Genomic DNA, 22,136 nt, shown 5'->3' on the forward strand with positions numbered 1-22,136 from the left:
TAGGGTATCTAATAGGGTATCTAATAGGGTATCTAATACATAGGTATATAAATAGTTATTTTATAAATTTATATTCATAGGGAAATTGTAATCTCAGTAATAATTTTGAACCTTTATTATTCTTTAATTTATTCATATATTCATCATGTAATTCAGTAGGTATAATTTGAATTTCTTCCAATGATTGTTGCATAGATTTTTTATCTTTGTTATAGAATAAAACTAGAAATCTTATATTCTCCCTAAAGTCTTTAACAATTGAATTATATTTTTGATTTAAAACCCATGTTGTTATCCCGAAATGTCTTCCAGAGAAAGCTAGATAACATAACTCACTTTCTCTCACTTTTGAATCATGTAAATTAGCGCAATCATCTACAATGAATAATGTATTTGATCCTTTATAAGTATCAATTGCTATTTTTATACAATTATCTAAATTTTCTTTTACGGTTTTAGGATCTAATATAATAAACTTTTTTATCTTAACTATATCTCTATTATATGTTTTATTCATTTCATAAGTAGGACAGAATAATATTATATTATCAAAATGATTCTTATAAATAGTTTCTAACAAATCTAATATGAAATGTGTTTTACCACAGTTTGTTACTCCAGTTATTAACATATTATGCGGTTCGAATATGAATAAATCTTTATTCATTTATTCTTTTAATTTTACTAGATAAAATCCATTCATTAAATTTATCATCATATCCTTTTTATTTCACCAAAGAATACTTTTTCCTTTAAGAGACTTTGTTTTCAATACTTTTTCTATTTTGTATTCTATTTCATCTGGATTTGGTACAAGTGATAATTCTTGTTCATAGAAATAACCTAATATTTCTTCGTCTTTTAGATCTTCTAATTTATAAACAAAAGGTTTAGTTAATATCATATTTTTAATCTTAAATATTTCTTCAGTAAAATTTGGAGTATAACCTTTATAAAATGTTTTTCTATATTTAGATATTCTAACATGTTGTCTTATTTTAAATTTAGGTTCTCCGAAATCATGTGTAACAAACGCACCATATAAATTATTCCAAACTATTTCCGAATTATCTTCTTTTCTAGCTTGTATAGGTTTCATATTTATAGAACTATGTTCAGAATTATTATAACCTTTCACTAAATCATCTAATATATTTAAAGACTCATCGATATATTTATATGTTTCATTAGCAGTAAAATATTTCCACATTCTAGTTTTCAATGTTTTATTAAATCTTTCTATAATAGATGCTTTTTTATCTGAATGTGTCGAAAAATATTCTCCATCGTTATCAGATAATAGTTTTTTTAAATGTTTGTTATAGAATTCCTTACCTTCATCAAATTGTATCTTATCTGGAATAGCTTCTCTAAATATTGATTTAAAAGCATTTGTAACTTCTATTCCAGTTTTATTTTTGATTGGAATTGACCATGCGTATCTACTGAATATGTCTATAACATTTAATATCCAGAAATATCCTTTGTTGTATTCCTCTAAGTTCTTCATGTCAATTAAATCTGCTTGCCATTGTTGATCGATATATGAAACCATAACTTTTCTTGTTAAATAAGTTTTATCCATTTTCTTGTGGATTTGATATGTTGGTTGATTTTGTAACCATGATTTTAATGCACTATATTTTATATTACCATTTTCTTTATCAGATTTAATTTTATCCCATAATTCTGTAACGCTAGAATATGATACTTCACTTTCTGGGTTATAATATAAATCTCTTAAATATTGTTCTTTTTTCATCTTATTTTGATACCATTGGCGGACGATCCCACACGTTTCTTGCTCCAGCCCTAGAATGCTCAATATTCGTCATGAACCCCGATTTGAGTTTAAATTCAAAATACTCCTAAAACACACCTGTTAACTAGATTACTCTAAAACATCTTTATGTGCAAGAATCAGTGAAATTGGCGCTTTATCAGTTGTATTCATCATTCGTACCCACGAATCTCGTATCGTATCCTATTAATGTGGAGACCCATCCTCGTAAAGAGAATGAATAGGCTCTGTTGCGTTCATATCATTTGATATGAGGCTACGTGTCATCTTCAATTGAAATCACGTTGTTTTTTTAAAGGGTGGGCGAGAATATATTCTTATGTTTTTGTTTCTCTGAATGTTGCTATTTAAGAGATCAATAATTTCAGTCTACCAAACAAAGGATTTTCCGTATGTTTCGTGACATGTTTTTCCATAACCCTAGGAGAGCATTTTAGGTATTTTTTTGCGGATGACCGAAAGCTGCTGTCCCTTTCTAGTAATTTGATGATATCCGTCGAAATCTAAATTCTAAAAAGGAATCAGGCATATCTTCTTTATTGACTAAATATGAACTCAACAACAAGTGACACTCCCTTCAAAGGCGCCGAAGTAAAATCATGTGTCGAGTGGAGATGATATTGTGTCAGAATTTCTTCAAAATCGGAGAAAATTGAATATTTTAAAAATAATCATTTTACATGTATGTTTAAATCCGTTATAACTGGAGCAATTTTCATGAAAAAAATATCTATGGAATCAGCGAAATGTAATTAAGAGGAATACTATGTTTAAAAAGTTATCAAAGACATTTGAAAAAAGTTTTCTGAATTCGTCAACTGTTAAACTAGTAACAACCAGATGTGTTCCCATTAAACCACCGACCGCGAGCCGAGTCGATGTGAGATGTGCCCTACACTGAAAATCTCAAGTGCTATACAACCGGTTTTTTAGGTGCCTCTGAATGTCGGCCGTTAAAAAACTGAACAATTACCATTTGGAAAGGGCCTACGTAGTTAGAGAAAATTCAAGATGTGTATATCGTGTGAGATACAGGCTCCATATTTCATGTGCGTTTGGAATTTAACCTTGTTTATAACGAAACACGCATGTATTTATGCTATTTTAGATTTAAAAAGAGCGCACGAAAGTGTTTCATGAGACCCGCAAATAACGTCAAGTTATTTATGCATTTTTGATTTATATGAATAAATTTCGCTTCGAAATCTTAAAATTTCTCAGGTGGATTATTCAATAAATTCACAACAGTCCATTATGGATTAGTTTGACGCCAATCGTTCTTTTAAAGATCTTTCTTTCTCGAAGAAAGATTTTCTTAAAAACTTTGATTATGGCGAATCTTTTATGTGTCCGATAGTTAAACCTTCGGGTATTATACTAGAACACAAATTTTTAAAGATACTGAAGGATATCACAGGTTATACCCGAACATATGCAGTTGGATAGATCTTTTTGTTTCGACTCGCATGCGACAGTAAAAACGGTACTTGATATAATAAGTGAACTTCATCATTGATATTTTCACTAATCTACTTGAATTCCAAAAAAGAACTGACAATGAAAAAGGGTTACAGACTGATATCGCTCCAAATTTCAATTCCTATGAACACTTTTAATATAAAGAAAACTATTAACGAAACAGTTTTTAGAGGCGAAGAATCCGCGTTACCATCGAATTTTCAAAACTTGAAGGAATGGTTAATGCCTCGGTGACCACTGGTCTAGTACGCGGTTTTCTGAAATGAAAGTGGCCAAGTCTAAAGAACAACTATTGTATCACATGATTTCAAATATTAGGAACTCAATGCGTTTAATGATTTAATTAATTGGTATCGCGCAGATTGGTTGAAAGACGGGTGTTAGTCACCTTGTGATTTAATTGTTTTTCATGCATCGATTAATTAATCTTATTATAACTTATTTTTGGCGCATCCCGCAAACATTTTCTATTCGTTGAGTTTTCAAACGCGGTACTGTTCAGATGATTCGAGTCAAGTAGTAAAAAAGTTTATGTATTAGCATTACTATGCAGTGAAAATAACGCACTGCGGCAAGTGAGGTGCTGTGATCCAGATGTGTAACCCATTTATGGGTAATAAATTTCCATCATGTCAACGCCATTCAAAAACAGTAGCAAAACTTTCTGCTGGTTTCTAGAAATAGCAATACGACGACAAGCACTTTCGAATTCGACCACGATATTTGAGAAGTTTCACTGGTGGTCAGTGATGGTCAATTTATGAATTTTAATGGCGAATCCTTTCTAGTTTTACACCAAAAGCGGTACCGGTATATCGTTCTTTCAAGAAGTTTCAATTGGTCAGTGGTGGTCAGTGATGGTCAATTTATGAATTTTCAGTGGCGAATCCTTTCTAGTTTGACACCATAACGCGGTTTATCGTTTTCATATTCGAGAAGTTTGAATTGGTCATTGGTGGTCAGTGATGGTCAGTGATGAATTTGCAATGATGATTCCTTAGAGGTTTGAAAACAAACATTACATGATAAATTTACGAAATTCGAAGTCAAGTGGTCAGACTCGGGGATATCTCAATTGGTCAGTTACTGACCATCATGGTGTCACCATTGTGGTCTAAGCTCAAATGAAACATGTGGAACCGACGAAGGGGCCCAAAAGCGTTAAGTCATTTCCTGGAGTGACGTGATCCAAAAACGCCCTAACTGGAAAAGGCAGTCTCTCAATTGGATGAAACCAAATCGGACAGGACAATTAAAATTTGGGAAGGCCACAGGTAGTGGTCTTTCTACGAAGCCCACGCGGTGAGCGTATTATTATGAAATCTTTTTTTAAACCACCATGTACCACGAAGTAATAAGCATCGTTGTAAGCACTTGAAACAGCCATTAACCACTTGAAACTGTCAGATCAAACATCATACCGCATAGCCGCAAAGAGGGGTGGTTCAGCAAACCGGAGTTTTCATTAGCCTCTCTAGACTACCCGGCTAGTACGGGTAGCCGAGCAAACCGGAAAACTCATAATGAGTACCGGGTATATAAAATCAATAAACAACAATACTTGCTTAATTCTTTCGTTGCGTCATTTATTTAATTATTGGAATTTTGTTCTAGACAAAATGTCGAGGTACCAAAAGTTTATTTCTGTTTTCGTGGAAACTAAAGGTTCTGAAAAACCTAGTAGGCCTAGTCTTCATGAAAACTTCAAACTTCCGTATATGTTGATGGAGCCCAGTGCCTGCATAATCTTTTTCGTAGGAATTCACCCTAACCCTAATTCAGATAAAAATTAAGTTTTGTGACTCTATCATCCTACGAATAAAAATTATGCTGCCTGGCAACAGGAGAGGCTGAACCAGAAACAAACAAACAATTCCACTAGTGACTTGTAGTAGACTTCAACTGGGATTTCCCCAATACCGGGTACCGGTATCGATCTTTTACGCACTTGTTGGTACATCATTAATGAAATTAATGTTTTATTTGTGTTCTTTGCATCAATATAATTGGGGGGGGGGGGGGTGGTCATGGGTGCGATGGTACGTACCTAAGAGGGGGGTCAGTGAATTTGGTACAAAGGTGGTACAAGGGGGAGGGGGGTCAGAAAAACGGGAGATTTCGAGGTACGTAATTTGTGAACGCTCCCTTACACAATTTTAAAATTTGAATATACATGTACATAGTTCTGATTGACTTAAAAAAATTGGATTACAACACGGCCTACAGCATTTTAATAGTGCATACGGTGCAGATGATGTTAAGTGACATTGAGTACAATATGGTGAATATTACAAGTCATTGATATACAAATATGGTGATTGTCAAACATTTCTCTACAACCATCGGGTTACTAAGATATAAAAAATTATTATGTGTAAAAAGTTAAAAAGCAAACCAAAATGGCCAAATTAGCTCACCTGTTGCCGAAGTGTGCAGAAAATAAATGTTATCAAATTACCTACCTCCAATTATTATATACTAATATATATATATATATATATATATATATATATATATATATATATATATATATATATATATATATATATATATATATATATATATATATATATACCGGTATATATATGCCAATGAGTCCACACATTTACAATGGACAAAAATTTTCCACAACTTTAAATGTTCCTATATTCAAATAATTAGCATATTTTTTATGTGAACTAATCGACACCACATTTGTGCTCTGTAATGATCCCAATAACCTTTATCAAAAATACATCATAGGCCTATACATGTTATATGGAGTATTAGACAAAAACATTAAGTCAAAAAGCAGTAAGTGAAAGAGAAAAAAGCATGTTGCACCCCTACCAAAAGTATGTTTTGGTATTAAGTCCATTCAAGTCAAGCATTTATAAAATTAAAAATATAACCAGAAAATTATAGTTTAAGTAGGCTAGGCCAAGCAAAACTGGCAGCTTGTCAAAGCGGCATCATGGGGGGGGGGAAGCATCTACCCCCCATAATTTTGGTTACGACCAAATTTTGGAATGATCACCATTAGGCTATATATTGTGATTTCGCTGAAATGAAATGAAGTGGTTTGCCCCAATAATATCTGTAATTCCGGTGACGCGCGCCTGGATGTATTAGCCTCTATAGTCATACGATCATATCGAAAAACAGTACAGGAAGGCTTATTCGTACTGGTGTATATATGCTGTTTGCGAGGCCATATGTCAACACGACAAGTGTTTTCTTAACACAACACTCATCAGCTTATAAGTTATCATACTGTTCTATAGGCCTAGATAGATAGAACAGAAAACAATTAACAAGACTACTAGGTCTAGAGTCAGAGAGACATTGGAATTACGGTAAAAGATAAACATAACACCACTATATTCAGAGAACTTTTCCTTCCACCAGACGCACCACTTAGTTCTTGACTTCAATTCGTGTTCATTGATGAGTGCTGAGACCGCCATAAAATCATGACAATCATGACAAAAATAAGACGGATCGGAAGATGAAGTTGAATCGTCCGCCATTTTAGGTACGTAGGTAAAGTCTAAATGTATAATTTGCAGACCGAAATGAAGGTGACTCCCAGCCATCTGAAAGCCGTCAGACCCGTAAACTTGTGATGTCAAGGTCATGAATGGGAATCCCTTATTTCGGACTCATGGATCGGACTGTAGTGTAGCGGAAATTCCCTCGAGAGCGCCAAATTCAAAATCAATTTCCTTTAATCGCCATAGATAGCGTCACGAAATAATCGCCACAGATAGCGTCATAATGTCATAATGTTATAACTACTCTATCGAACGTTAATCATCCGTCTTGTTCCTTTATGGCTGTTATATATCCGGGCCAAATTTCCAGTTTATGCTGCGGCACGAACTCTCAGTGAAGGTTCAGGCCGGAATTCTTATTAACTAATTTATGATGGAAAAGTTAGATCGAGCTTCGTTGTTGACAAACTTAATCACGCGTGATCGTGACGTCACGTGTTCCTCGTGACCTCTAACCAATGAGACGCGTCGGGGACAAAGAACTCTGACCAATGGAGGGCATCGGGGACAAAAACTTCCATCCAATCAAAACGTCGGGGACTGGGAGCCCTATATAAGGCGCGCAGAACTCTAGTTCAGGATTCATTTTTCGATTGGCATCGCCGCGGAAAAAGAATACACATAGTTATATATTACAAGCGACTCTCGAGCGACAATTATACGTGACACGATGTAAGCGCTACCTCTTACGTCCCGATAGGGACCCCCCCGTCTTAGGGGATGTGATCACTTGTTACTACAGTTAAGATAGTTGATATATTATTATTATTATTATTGCCTTGCCGCGGCCTTGATTGCCCGGTTTTTGCGGTTACCGCCATGTTCTTTTATCCAAATTCCTTATCCTAATCTATCATTATTAGAATAACTTATCAAGGGTTGCTCCTAATGACGACCTTGTAATTTCAAATTATGTGGAATGTCCCGGGTGGGTGGATTTCGGCGACGGTGGCTGCTGTTCGGTAGATGTCCTCGCAGTAGGCCTATCGGTTTGCCTTCAGCTGATGGTACTAGATGGAAGACGATGGCTACTGGTGTGGATGGTACAGCCACCCTGAGGGACTTGCCGGTGTAAGATGAGGCTTGGTGTGGAAGATTCAACCGCTGACGGGAATGGTTCATTGGTCCGTGGAACGACGAAGAATGAAGCAGTGTCTACGCAATCCACCGAAAGATGTCCGATGGGATTCTGCAGAGACTGCAAGCTGGCCGGGTACCGACCCTGTCGCTGGATCCATTCCCCCCTTACCTTAATCCTTCCTTTGTTATTCGGGGTTTATCCGTCCTATATCTCGTATAGTATTATCGATCGACGATCGACTAAAAGTATTAAGTATTATTATTGAGTCGCCACATCATTGTGATGCTGGGACTGGGACACGGCGAGGGTTATCCCTCTCCGTCTCCCAGTCGCTCATATATCGAGCTAGATTAGTTCAAGCTTGTGACAATCAGGCAGTTTAGCCATCTGACCGTTAGTATTATGAACCTGCGGGATCTAACCGTTCAGGCTACCTCGCGTCAATCCGCGTCAGTGTATATCATATGGGTAGAATTAACCCCTTATTATTTTAGTCGGGTGCCGTCAACGGCCTTAGTGCATTTATACCCGCAAGCAAAGCTGCGTGCGGTATTTTTCTAGCTATTCATAGAGAAAGGTGTGAGAGTACTCTTCCAAATGCATTACAATTCGTTGGTTTAACTAAACCTCTTGAGTCTCGGAATTTGTCGGGTGACGATTAGCCATTCTGCCAGTGGTAGTCCAGGTCGAAACCAAGTCTTCCCTTGATGTGTTACTTCCTAAGAGGACCGGAGATGAGTGTCCCGAAGAAAGAATGGAGGGCCAGGGAACTGATCAGTCCCTGCGTCGGACCACCAGTGAAGGCGAATTCCAACCAAGATGAAGAATCCCTGTAGTGGTAGTTCAAGAGGAGGTGTTATCGAGTCGGCCCTGGGGCCGGGTTCAGATATTGGGATCTGTCTATCGTCACTGACATTTCCGCTTCAGACTCAAGCCTTTTATTTATTTAATTTCATAGTTGTACCTCTCACCCCTTTCTCCCCCTAGATGTTCTTTCATAGCGTGAGTTAACCACATTTCGTACGAAATATTAGTTGAACATGATTAGGCTGACGAGCAGTCATTTAGTGAGATATTGTGACCTTATCCTAGGGGTCTACTAGTATTACGAGTATTAAAGGTATTACGAGTATTAAAAGTATTTCTATGAATGAGCACTACGAGTAGCGAGCAACATTCCATTTATAAATTTTGCGTTGTTGAGGCAATAAACATGTCTAACGTTACGTTTTACGAATAACGGTCTTATGTCTTTATTGAGTGGATTTCTGAGTCCGAGTCAGTTCAACCAGTTTCGGGAACAACTCTGGAACCGATAAGGACACGCTACCCAGAACGAAGGAGTCCGAGTTGTTGTTGGTCGCCTTCAGGTTAAGGACGATTGGACCCGAAGACCCACCTAGAATCGATAGGAGGCACGACGTGTAGAGGGGAGCCCCGACGAAGTTATTTGGCCCGGCCCGTGCGTTAGGGAGGCCAAGCTGTAGACCAGTACTGAGCGGCGGTATATTGTCTGGCGCAGCCGTTGCGAGAAAATCTGGCCCGGAGAGCCAGTCGGTTACTGTGAGTAATAGGGGTGATAGGCTTTCAGATCAAAGGTCGAACGGTCGAGCTCATTAAAAACAAAACATTAAAAGTAATTTAAAACTATAATATGTTTTCATAACCGTGTGTATTTTATATTATAACTAAATATTTATTCTAAGATATCAATAATTTAAAAAACATATTGTATCAATTGGTCGCTCCACTTCGCTAACGCTCCGCTCCGCGACCAATTGATTTATTTACAATACACAAATTCATATAATCAAATATATTTTAATAATAATAATTATTCTATTATTCAACTGAAATACACACGGTTATGAAAATATATTATAGTTTTAAATTACTTTTAATATTTGTTTTTAATGAACTCGACCATTCAACCTTTAACCTGAAAGCCTATTACCCCTATTACTCTTAAAATAATCATATACATGAATAACATTTAAATTGACAGATTATTCAATATAAAAGTATATATTTACAACATTATTTCAATATTCATATTTGTATGAGTTAGATTTTTAAACATTAAAAGTGTTAGTAAAGTGTGATTGAAATAATACATGATATAAATCATTGAACTTCTAAAATCAATTTTTAAAAAAAATTTGATATTAAAATGGAAGCAAATAAGTACTACTGCCCAACATGTAATATCAATATAGATAAATCCCAAAAAGCAAGACACAATAAAACTAAAACACATTTAGAGAATAAATTGAAATTGAGAATATGAAGATGATATATTAGAAACTAAATTAGATGAATTAAAGAATGAAAAAGAAACATACAAATGTGATACATGTAATCAATCATTCAGTGATAAAAGATATTATAATGAACATTTAAAATCATATTAGAAATAAGAATAATTATATTTTAGGTGAAGATTATTTTGATAAAGATAATGATAAGAAACAGAAGACAATTAAAAGCAAAAAAAAATAAATTAAACAATAAAAGATCATACATGGAAGATGTAAGAAATTATATTAATTCATTAGATAATAAAAAAGACATAGAGATAACCGAAGCATTTAAAAGTGATATTGGCCCAGCAGCTATCGAGTTTAAATTTCATAAAGGAAAAACATTAGAAGAAAATAAAAAACATTTAGAAAATATGAAAGAAATAATAAAAATAATAACTGATGTTGAATATCCCAAAATAAGTATATCAGTTAAAGTAAAGTTTATAAAATCTGAAGATAAACCAATATATAATATAAATTCTCATTCACAACATATTATTTCAAAACAACATATAGATGATAAATTAGATAAATGTTATAATGAAGTAAAGAAGAGAAATATTTTGAAGGGTCTGGTTTAATATTTGATGAGATAATATTTATGACTTTACATGTTTATAACACAAAATATAATAAGTTAACTAAATCAAAACCAATTGATGAAAATAATGTATCATATTATAAAGAACCAGATATTGAAGCATCGAGTTATATTAAACTACCATTTAAAACTAATGCTGTTATAAATGTACAAAATGGAGATGATAAATGTTTTCTATGGGCTATAATAAGTTGTTTACATCCTGCAACTTATAATATTTGTAGATTAACTCATTATAAACCATTTGAAAATAATTATAAGATAGATAAGTATCCTGTTATAATTAAAAACATCCCAAAAATAGAAAGAGATAATAATATAAAGATAAATGTATTTGATTTAATCAAATTACCAAATACAAAAGGTAACAATATAAAACATTATATATTAGAACCTTTATATCTATCAAAAGATTATGATTCAAACGATGTTATAGATATACTATATTATGAGAATCATTATATGTGGATTAAACAAATAGATTTATTCTTTAGAACAGAAAGTGATCACCATAATAAAATATATCTATGTAGAAAATGTTTACATAAATTCAGTAATGAAAGTACATTATTAAATCATAGACAATTATGTGAAAATCATGATTATTGTAAATTAGTTTTACCAAATGAAAAGGATAAAATATTAGAATTCAAAAAATATGATTACAAAAATAAAGTTCCATTTGTAATATATGGAGATTTTGAATCATTAAATAAAGAATTAACTGATCAAGATAGAAAAGAAATATATTATAAAAGAAAGAAATTAAATTCTAATGAAAATGATTATTCTGAAGAACCACCAAAAACAAATACTATTAAAAAGATTCATCAATCAGCTGCTGCTTTCGGGTTATATATAAAATCTGATTATCCAGAACTAATTGAAAGTGAATATTATGATTATAGAAATGAAAATGTTATCAATCATTTTTGTGGCTTATTAATTGAATATGAAATAAGATTTAGTAAATTATTGAATACAAATATAGAAATGATAATGACAGAAGAAGATAAAGAAGAATTTGAGTTTGCAGATAATTGTTATTATTGTGAAAAGATATTTAATTATAAAGATGAAAAAGTAAGAGACCATGATCATTTGAATGGAAAGTTTAGAGGCGCTGCACATGAGAATTGTAACTTACAAGCCAAGAAAATTAATTTTGTACCAGTTATATTTCATAATCTATCAGGATATGATGAACATTTATTCATCAAGCAGTTATGCCATAAAATAGAAGAAATTAATAATGAAATAGAGAGATTAAATTCAAATAGATCAAAAGATAAAATACCAACTTATAAATTTAGAATGTTAGCTAAAACATCTGAGAATTATATATCATTCCAATTTGGGTGTTTAAGATTTATAGATTCATATACATTTTTAAATAGTTCATTAGATAACTTATCAAAATCATTAGTTGATGATGAATTAAAAATATTAAAAGAATATTACCCAAATAATGATGATTTTCAATTAATGAGATATAAAGGCGCAATTCCATATTCATTTTATAAGAATCATAATGATTTTAATATAACTGAATTATTGAAAGAACAATTCTATGATGAATTAAAAAATGAATATGTTAAAGATGAAGTATATAATAGAACATTGAATATTTGGAATCATTTCAAAAAAGAAAATCATGGGCAATTAGTAGATATATATCTAAAATCAGATGTATTATTATTAACTGATATATTCGAAAGGTTTAGAGATGTAAACCTAAAATATTTTAACATTGATCCTTGTCATTGTTATTCATCACAAGGTTTAACATGGGATTGTGGATTAAAATTTACAGATATAAAAATGGATTTGTTAACAAATATAGATCAATTACTATTATTTGAAAAAATCTATAAGAGGAGGAGTTTCAGGTGTATTAGGTGATAGATATTTCAATGTAAATGATAACCCTGGATATAAGTTGTTATATATAGATGCAAATAATTTGTATGGTTGGGCAATGATGGAACCACAACCTTATGGAGTATTTGAATTAACTGAAGTTTTACAGAATGAAAATAATGATAAATTTGATTGGAAGAAAAGAATTCTAGATATTGCAGATGATTCAGATTCTGGTTACTTCTTTGTTGTAGATTTAGAATATCCTGAACATATTAAATTTAAATCTAGAAATCTAGCATACTGTCCCGAACATAAAACCGTTACTCATGAAGAATTATCAAATTATCAAAAAAGAATTAAACCCGAAAATCTTATTCATACAGAAAAGTTAATGGTAACTCAGGAAGATAAATATAATTATGTAGTACATTATAGAATGTTAAAGTTTTATTTGAGTCAAGGAATGATTCTAAAAAAAGTACATAGATATATTTCATTTAGTCAATCTAAGTGGTTAGAAAAATATATAGATTTTAACACCAAACAGAGAACTGAAGCTAAAACTGATTTCGAGAAAGATTTCTTCAAGTTAATGAATAATGCATTCTATGGTAAGACTTGTGAAAATATTAGAAATAGAAATGATATTGAGTTAGTTAGTGATGGTAAAAGAATTAGACATTTACAATCATATCCTAAGTTCATTGGTAACAGAATATTTGATGAAAATTTAGCCGCAGTTAAGATGAGAAGAACATCAATGAAATTTAATAAACCAATCTATGTTGGCGCTTCAGTTTTAGAATTATCAAAATTACTAATGTATGAATTCTATTATAATGTATTACAACCACTTTTTGGAGAAAAACGTATAGAAATATTATATTTTGATACTGACAGTTACGTATTAAAAATAAAAACTGATAACATAACTGATGATTTAAAAACATTAAAACGTCATTTTGATTTCAGTAACTATCCTAAAGATCATGAATTGTTTAGCAATGATAATAAAAAAGTTCCAGGTAAATTCAAAGATGAATTAGGTGGTGAAGAAATGATAGAGTTCATAGGTATTAGATCTAAAATGTATTCATATAAAACTAAAGAACATGAAGCTAAAAAGTTAAAACGAATAACCAAAAATGTAGTAGAAAAGAATATTCATTTCAAAGATTACATCAATTGTATATTCAATGAAGAAGTTAGAAAACATAAGATGAGATGTTTAAGATCTGAAGATCATGAAATGTTTATTGAAGAAATTGAAAAGATAAGTCTAAACCCATTTGATGATAAAAGATATATTTTAGATGATGGAATTCATACAGTTGCTTATGGTTGTAATTTAGATGAATACTTAAAATTTAAAAGAGAAGAAACAAAAGAGAACGAGATAATGAAAAGAATTCTAACGTGTTAATCAAATTTTAATAAAAAAATGTCTTATAAATGGAGAGTAAACAAACACACAGTGAGAACAACAAATTATTTCTAGATAGAATTAAAGATATCACAAATGTAAAATCTGTAGATTATAAATTCAAAAATTTAACAGAATTAACAATTCATAAGAAATATCTAATTACAAATATTGATACAGTTACTAATAACTATGGAGATAAATTAGTTATACACTTAGAATATGAAGGATTAAAAGGAAATACATATAAATTCAGAACATATTTACCGGATAGATTTCATAGATTATCAAGTGAAGATCTAGAAGAATTATGTTCTGGAGATTTCTATTCAGTATACAAAGGTAAGAATGAAAAAGGGCACCATGAAATAGATTTCGAATAAAATATGTAAAATAAATGGTAGAATTAAAAGAATACAGAATATTTGTTGATTCTAGAAGACTTACTAATTATAAATCACATAATTTACTAGTACAATTAGATAGAGAATTTAAGAATTGTGTAGATTTAAAATTAGTTAATATAAGTTTATGTAATTCTTTTTATAATATATCGAATAAAACTATTGAACATAGAGCTTTTTTAATTTTTAATGAAAATAAAAATGAATGGGCCTATATATATTTAAAACCGGGGTTATATAATTTAGATACATTGGCACAAGAAATTAATAGAAAAGCCTGGCACAAGTCAGGTAATAATTCCGGGTTTGATATTAGATTTTGAAAAAGTGAGAGTACTGACAAAATAAAGATAAGGTTGTCTAATAGTGAAAAACATGCATTTATGGTAAAAAAACCTATAGCTAAACTGTTAGGAATTCCTCCAGATAAATCTTTTACAAATATTGATGCTACACCAAACTTAATACCTTTTACACACTTTTATATCTATTGCAATTTAATCGATCCTACAAAAACATTCGAAGCAACTAAAGATATAACTTGTAATTCTGGTTAACTAAACATTTTACCATTGAAGAATGTTAAAGAATTTGGAACGCAAATAAATTATAATTTAACAGAGTGTGATTTCAAACCATGCATTCCTCGTTTTAATAATTTTAGATTAGAAATTAGAAATCATAATGGATACTTAATTGATTTAGATAATTTCCCTGTAATTTATGAATTAGTTATAAGATGTAGAGAGTAAATTTTTTCACTATATAAATGAATATAACTGTTGGACCGAGTATATGTTTTGGGTTTGATTTTAAACATGGTAAAGAAATGAGAATTAAACTAAATGATGTAATTACTGATATAAAAAGTAAATCATTTAACAATGCATCAATGATTAATAAAGAAAATTATAATATAGAAAAAGTAATTGATTTAATTTAATCACCTTTAGAATATTATGAATTAAATGAAGATGGAATTATTGATGATATTAAAAACATATTAACCAAAATATATGATAATCATAAAAGTAGTAATGAAATAAATGTTGATTTAATCATAAATAAGTTAACTAAATATTTTGATGATAGTAATTTTTTTGATAAATAAATGAGTGATGATAAGTGGATAATAACTGGATTATATAATGGAGCATTACTATCAGTTGGAACTGTTGGTTATTCAATGGTATTAAAAAAAGTATTCAAAATGGGAAGTGTTAATGTTGATAGATTTGATATAAATGATATCTTAAAATTAACCTTAGCAGTTACTTTATCTAATTTAACTATTGATTATTTAGAAAAACAAAAATATATTCCTCCTATATAAATGCGTAATTATTTTACTAAATAAATGGCTTCTGCAGTTATAACTATTATAGGATCGGCAATTGTTAACGCTTAAGCATTTACTGGTGGTGGTTATTTATTTAAGCATATTGATAAAAATGGATCATTAACAGAACAAAAAAGACATAACTTAGCATTAGAGAAATATAATAAAGCAGCAGAAGAATATAGAGAAAAAAGGCAAAACTATATGGATTACATCAATAAAGAATTATATGATCAGAAGATTTCACATAGAGATTTTCAATCAGTTGATGATGCAATGAGTTTATATAACGCGGTAACCAATAAAGAAAAATTACATCTATACAAACCTAAATTATCAGATTATTATACCCCAAGTAATGAACAGAAGAAATATGAAATAATATGGATTTTAGGTGGAACAGTTATTGTTATATTTGTTGCTTATAAATTTACTAATTAGTAATTTTTTTTGCTAAATAAATGGAAGATAAAGTTGATAATATTGATATTATTCCTCATGATATAAATAAAACTAAATTAAAAACATATTTAGAAAAACAAATATTAGAATTTGAAAGTGACTTAAAGATAAAAAAGAAAAAATATTTAAAAAGTAAAATTATATATTATCTTATTATCAGTGGTTCGGTTACAATTAGTTCTGTAATAACATTTCTAGCAATATTCAGTCCACTAACACCTTTAGCTATATCAATTGGTGTATTAGGATTAAGTTCAAGTGTTTTAACCGGTATAAGTTCAAAATTAAATATAAAAAGTAATAAAGAAAAAATTAAAACTAATATAAAAGAGATTAATAAATTAAAGAATACACTAGATTATATAATAAGTTTAAATGGCCATATAACAGTTGAAGAACAAGATAAATTATTAAAAGAATTAATAAATTATTAATTTTTTGATTATATAAATGGTAGATAGTTTTCCAAAAGCTTTCCAATATAACAAATCAATTAAATATAATATTCCAGCAATAGATTTTAATAAAGATATTACATATAGAAATGAAGTTTTAAATTCATTAATTGATTTATCTATTTATGTTACTGAACGTAATAATTTTCATGTAAAGATGGAAAATATATTTCATGTGTATACAATTAATTTCAAAAATTTAAATGAGGCAAAACAATGGTTATTAAAATCTAATATGAAGTATTGGCAGAACCAATTAAATTTTGCTGTTTATTGTGCAACAACAGGATGTGGAATAAGTTGGAATGATCATTTAAACAAACCAAGTTTACCATTGATGTTATCACTTTTTAGATTTCATACATATTTTCAAATAAAATTAATATTAGATGAATTAGAATGTCCTATACCAGGTTCAAAATATTTTAAAGAATTGAATAATAATATTAATTTTTCTAAGTTTTATAAAATATGTAATGAATTTAATATTAATTCAAATAAAGATTTTAGAGCAAAAATTGGAACAATGGGTGGATAAGGAATATTGTATACTAAAGAATTTGGAAAAATAATGACAAATTCAGATATAAGAACACTAAATTGGAATGTATTACCAAAATATTATAATAATATACAACAACAAAATAATAATGGTTGGGTTAATTTCATTTTAGAAAATGGTGAAGATTTTACTAAAGCTGGAATACAAAGAATAAATCAATCTATTAGAACTTATTTAATTTGTATTTTAGGTGCACAAGTTGAAACAAGATCCCCAATAATTGGAAATGATAACACATTCGATGCGCAGAAACAATTTAAAGTATTATTTGAAGATTCAATTCATAATGATAAAAATAGATCGATTCCAGAAAACATTGTAAGATATCAAAATTATTTAGATAAATCACATATTAGATTAAATTATTGTATAGGCCCTAATCTATTAATTATTTCTAATGATTTAGTATTAAAGATGGGAAATATAATTGGTTATAATAATCTAATTAAAACTGCAACAATAAATAATTCATTTGGATTAAATGATATAAATAAAAAGATTATCACTGCTCCAAAATTAATGGAAGGTGAAAAAAATAAAAAACATATTCAATCAACAGAAACTAAAACTAATAATATTAAATTAAATAATGATTCTAAAATAAAAGATTACAATACATCAGAAAATATAAAAACTGATAATGGTGCCGTATGGCACCCACACGGTGATATTCAACATGTTATAATTAAACTAAATGATGATAATAAATCCCATGAAAATACTAAATTAGCTATAACTTGTATAGGAATTGTAATCGGAGGAATATTATATTTTAAATTTTAATTTTTTTATTATGTAAATGGTAGAAGGTGAAGAAGATATTCCATTGGGTGACATGGGAAATAATAATGAAGGATATACTGATGATGATTATAATGATGCAGAAACTAATATTGATGATGGTAATGAATCAGCATATAATTCTAATTTAGCAGATAGTGGTTCTAAAGCCCCATCAACAGATGAATTTGATAGAAGAACTAGATCGAGAATACCTCCTGAAAACTTAAATCAAGGTTTATCAAGACAAGATTTAGAATATAATAAAATTATTTATAAATTCAAACCTGTATTTGAAAGATCTGGGTATAATATAAGTGATAGAGATGCTGAACTTTTAGTAGAAAATTTAAAACTTTTTAAAGGTAAATATTATTATCATTTGGATGGTGATTATTATATTGATATCACTAATCAAAGGACAAAACTAAATAAAATATTAGCGGAATCAACTTTGAAAAATTTAGAAACATTTAGAATTAAGAGAATAAGTAATAGTAATGAAATAACTGATGTTACACAAGAAGAAAGAGATGATAATATAACAGAATTTAGTGAAAGAATTGATGACTTATTAAAAATAATCAATAAAATTCAGAAACAGAAATGGAAGAGTATAGAGATCGATTAGATAAATTAAGATCTTCAACACCTGAAACATCGAGAAGAGATATTCAACAAATTGATAATGATTCAAGCCAATTAAATTATGGTAAAATAATTGATACAATGAATTCATTTGAAGAAGATATGATTAGTATTTTAGATACGCCCGGTACTGAAACTGGAATAAATCGAATACTATCTTTACTAGAAAAAGGATTACTTGATTTAACTGATGATGAATTAGAAGAATTTCCTGAACTAGCACGTAGAGAAATTAAAGGTGTACAAATATCAGCTGGTGAAATTGCTAATATTAAGATGAGATTTTCTAAAATAACCATGTTAGATAAAGAATTAGCTAATGCAAATGAAGAATTAAAACAATTAGAATTAAATAAAAATCTTCAAGTAATAGAGGAAGCTGATTATGAAAGCAGAAAGTTAGCTTTAGAAAAAGAAATAGATGATTTAAAATATAACAAAGAATTACAGGAAAAAGAAAGAGATACATTATTAAAATCATATGATCTTTATCATATTAAAAAATTAAAAGTTATTTTTAAAGATTTGTTGATTAAACCAAATTCTAAAATATCATTAAAAGACAGAATGAGATTATTATTTAAGTTAGAAGGTATAACAATTCTTTCAATTCTAACATCTGTAACTATGGTATTTACAACAATTGGTTTAGCAATATCAAATGCTTTAAAATCTACTCCTACTCCAAATAAACCGGATAAACCCCCAAATGACAAAAATTCTATACAAGATAAAGTTAAAGATGGTTTAAAGAAATTAGCAAAATATTTATGGGAACTATCTAAAAAATCTGCTGCAGCATTGCCAGGAATTATTGCATCAATTGTTGGTTTTATATTGAAATCTGCAGGAAACATTATTAACTTTGCTGCTGAACATATTATTTTATTTTTAATTACAGTTGTAAGTGCTATTATTTTTGGGTTAGTAAACATGATAAAAAATAAATAATTAATTTTTTTTGTTAAATAAATGAGTGGGAGTTATATCAATCCTTCTAAGAATCATAGAATATCTAATGCTATTAAAGCAGAAAGATCACACCATATAATTACTCATAACCTTATAATATTAATCCCGATGAAACTTTATATGTTAGAATCCCTCGACTAACACAAAATACTTTATACGTTCCAAATAGTATTTATTTATCAGCCGATATAAAAGTAACTGGTAATAATAATAATTATGTTGTTGATAATGTTGGAAGGTATTTGATTAAAAAATTAACAATAAAGATCGGTCCAGAAACAGTTTTCTCATTAGATGATTATAATTTATTTATGCATTATAAAGATTTATGGTTAACTAAAGAAAATAGAAATAATATGATATTTCAAGGAATCCAATCAGAAAACCAAAATAAATTAAGATCAGAAGCTAATAGCGCAATATTAACTAATGCTGTAGATAAATTGATAAAAAGTATATATGGAAGCAAATATAAAATTCCATTAGACTTTGAATTGATAAATAACAATGCACCTTTATATAAATACGCAATTCAAGAAGACGTTATATTCGAAATAACATTTGCTCCTGTAAATGAAATTGTATTATCTAGCGTTAATAAAGATATGAGTTATAAATTATCGAATATATGTTTAGAATATGACACAGTAACTGATGAAAATATTTCAAGTATAATTCAAACTAAATACAATCAAGGATTTTCATTATTATATGATTATATTGATAAATTTAAAACTGTAACTATTAATGCAAATGATGAAATAATTAATGAGAATATTAACTTCCCAAGAAGATCTATTAAAGGTATATTAATATTTTTTACTATTGCAACATATACTAATGGTGCAATAAATGTTGATAATTATTATAATCCTGAAATAACAAAAGTAGAAATAACTATCGAAGGAATAGCAAATAAAATATTTTGTCAAGGAATGAGAATGATTGATCAATGGCCAGAAATTAGAAAACATTTTATGAATGAAAAAGTAAAATCATCTGAAAATTGTAATATTAATCAAATTGATTATTATACCGGTAATAAATATGCATTATGGTTAGATTTTAGAACAACAGAGGATAATTCATTACATGGTTCTGGAAAAAAACTACAGAACATTAAAGATGGAATACAATTATTCATGACAAAAAATAAAGGAATCAAAAATTTTAAAATGCACATTTATATTATATCTGACGCGCAATTAAATATTGTAAATTCTCAATTAAATAGTGTTATGTAGTAAAATTTTAACTTTGATAAAAATTTATATAATAAATGGAAGGAGGTAAAGTATATAAACATATTCCATACATCGATACACATGACAATAATGATGGTTTATATTATGTAATACCTTGTAATATAGCTTTGATATTTGATCCTATTTTCAAAATTTATAAAACTAAACTAATAGAAATCGATAATAATAAAAGTGGTGTTGTTGATAATTTAAGTAATGTAATTGATAATAATGTAATACCTACTACATCTAATAATGTAATACCTACTACATCTAATAATGTAATACCTTCTACATCTAATAATGTAATACTTTCTACATCTAATAATGTAATACCTTCTACATCTAATAATGAAATAATATTAAATGTTAGTGGAAATAGAAATTATTGTGGATATTGTAAAAGTGAATTTTCAAACGCTACATCAAATTGGAATAAACATATGAATACAAGGGTACATATAAATAATGTTATAGAACGTGTTGGTTTAAAAGAATTTATAGAACACCCATTTAGATATGTTACAAAGTTTGTTTCAAATCAAAAAGTAAATGGTGAAAAAATATATGAAGGTTTATTATTAGTAACACCTAATAAAGATGAATTAGATCTAACCAATGCTAATGAAATATTTAAACCAAACACTGTAAATGAAATATTAGGAGCAAACACTAATAAAGATAATAATGAAAATACAGGAAAGCGCATTGATAATAAAGATTCTATGAAACTTAAATCAGAAAATAAAGATATAGTTGAGATGACTAATAAGTATATCAATAAACCAATTATTTATGAAGATACGGTAGAGCATTTGAATAAATTGTTAGGGTCTGATTATGAATTGGAGAGTGATGATGAAAGTGATTCAGAAAGTAATTATCTAACACTCAAAAAGTAATAAAGGTTGAAAATTGTATAAAATAATAGTAAATAAAAAAGGGGGTTTTAAGTATTAAGGTATCTAATACGTATCTAATACGTATCTAATACGTATTTAATACATATTATTTGAAAATACCTTAAATTATATTTCTTTTTTAAATTTATATTGAAACCTCAGTAATAATAAATAACCTTTATTATTTTCAAACTTATTCATATATTAGTTGAAAAAATAAAAATAAATTGGTTGAAAATTGTATAAATAATATTTATTTTTAAAAAGGGGGTTTTAAGTATTTA

Source organism: Tubulanus polymorphus, chromosome 7 (genome assembly GCF_964204645.1).
Source record: "Tubulanus polymorphus chromosome 7, tnTubPoly1.2, whole genome shotgun sequence".
Taxonomy (NCBI): Eukaryota; Metazoa; Nemertea; class Palaeonemertea; order Tubulaniformes; family Tubulanidae; genus Tubulanus; species Tubulanus polymorphus.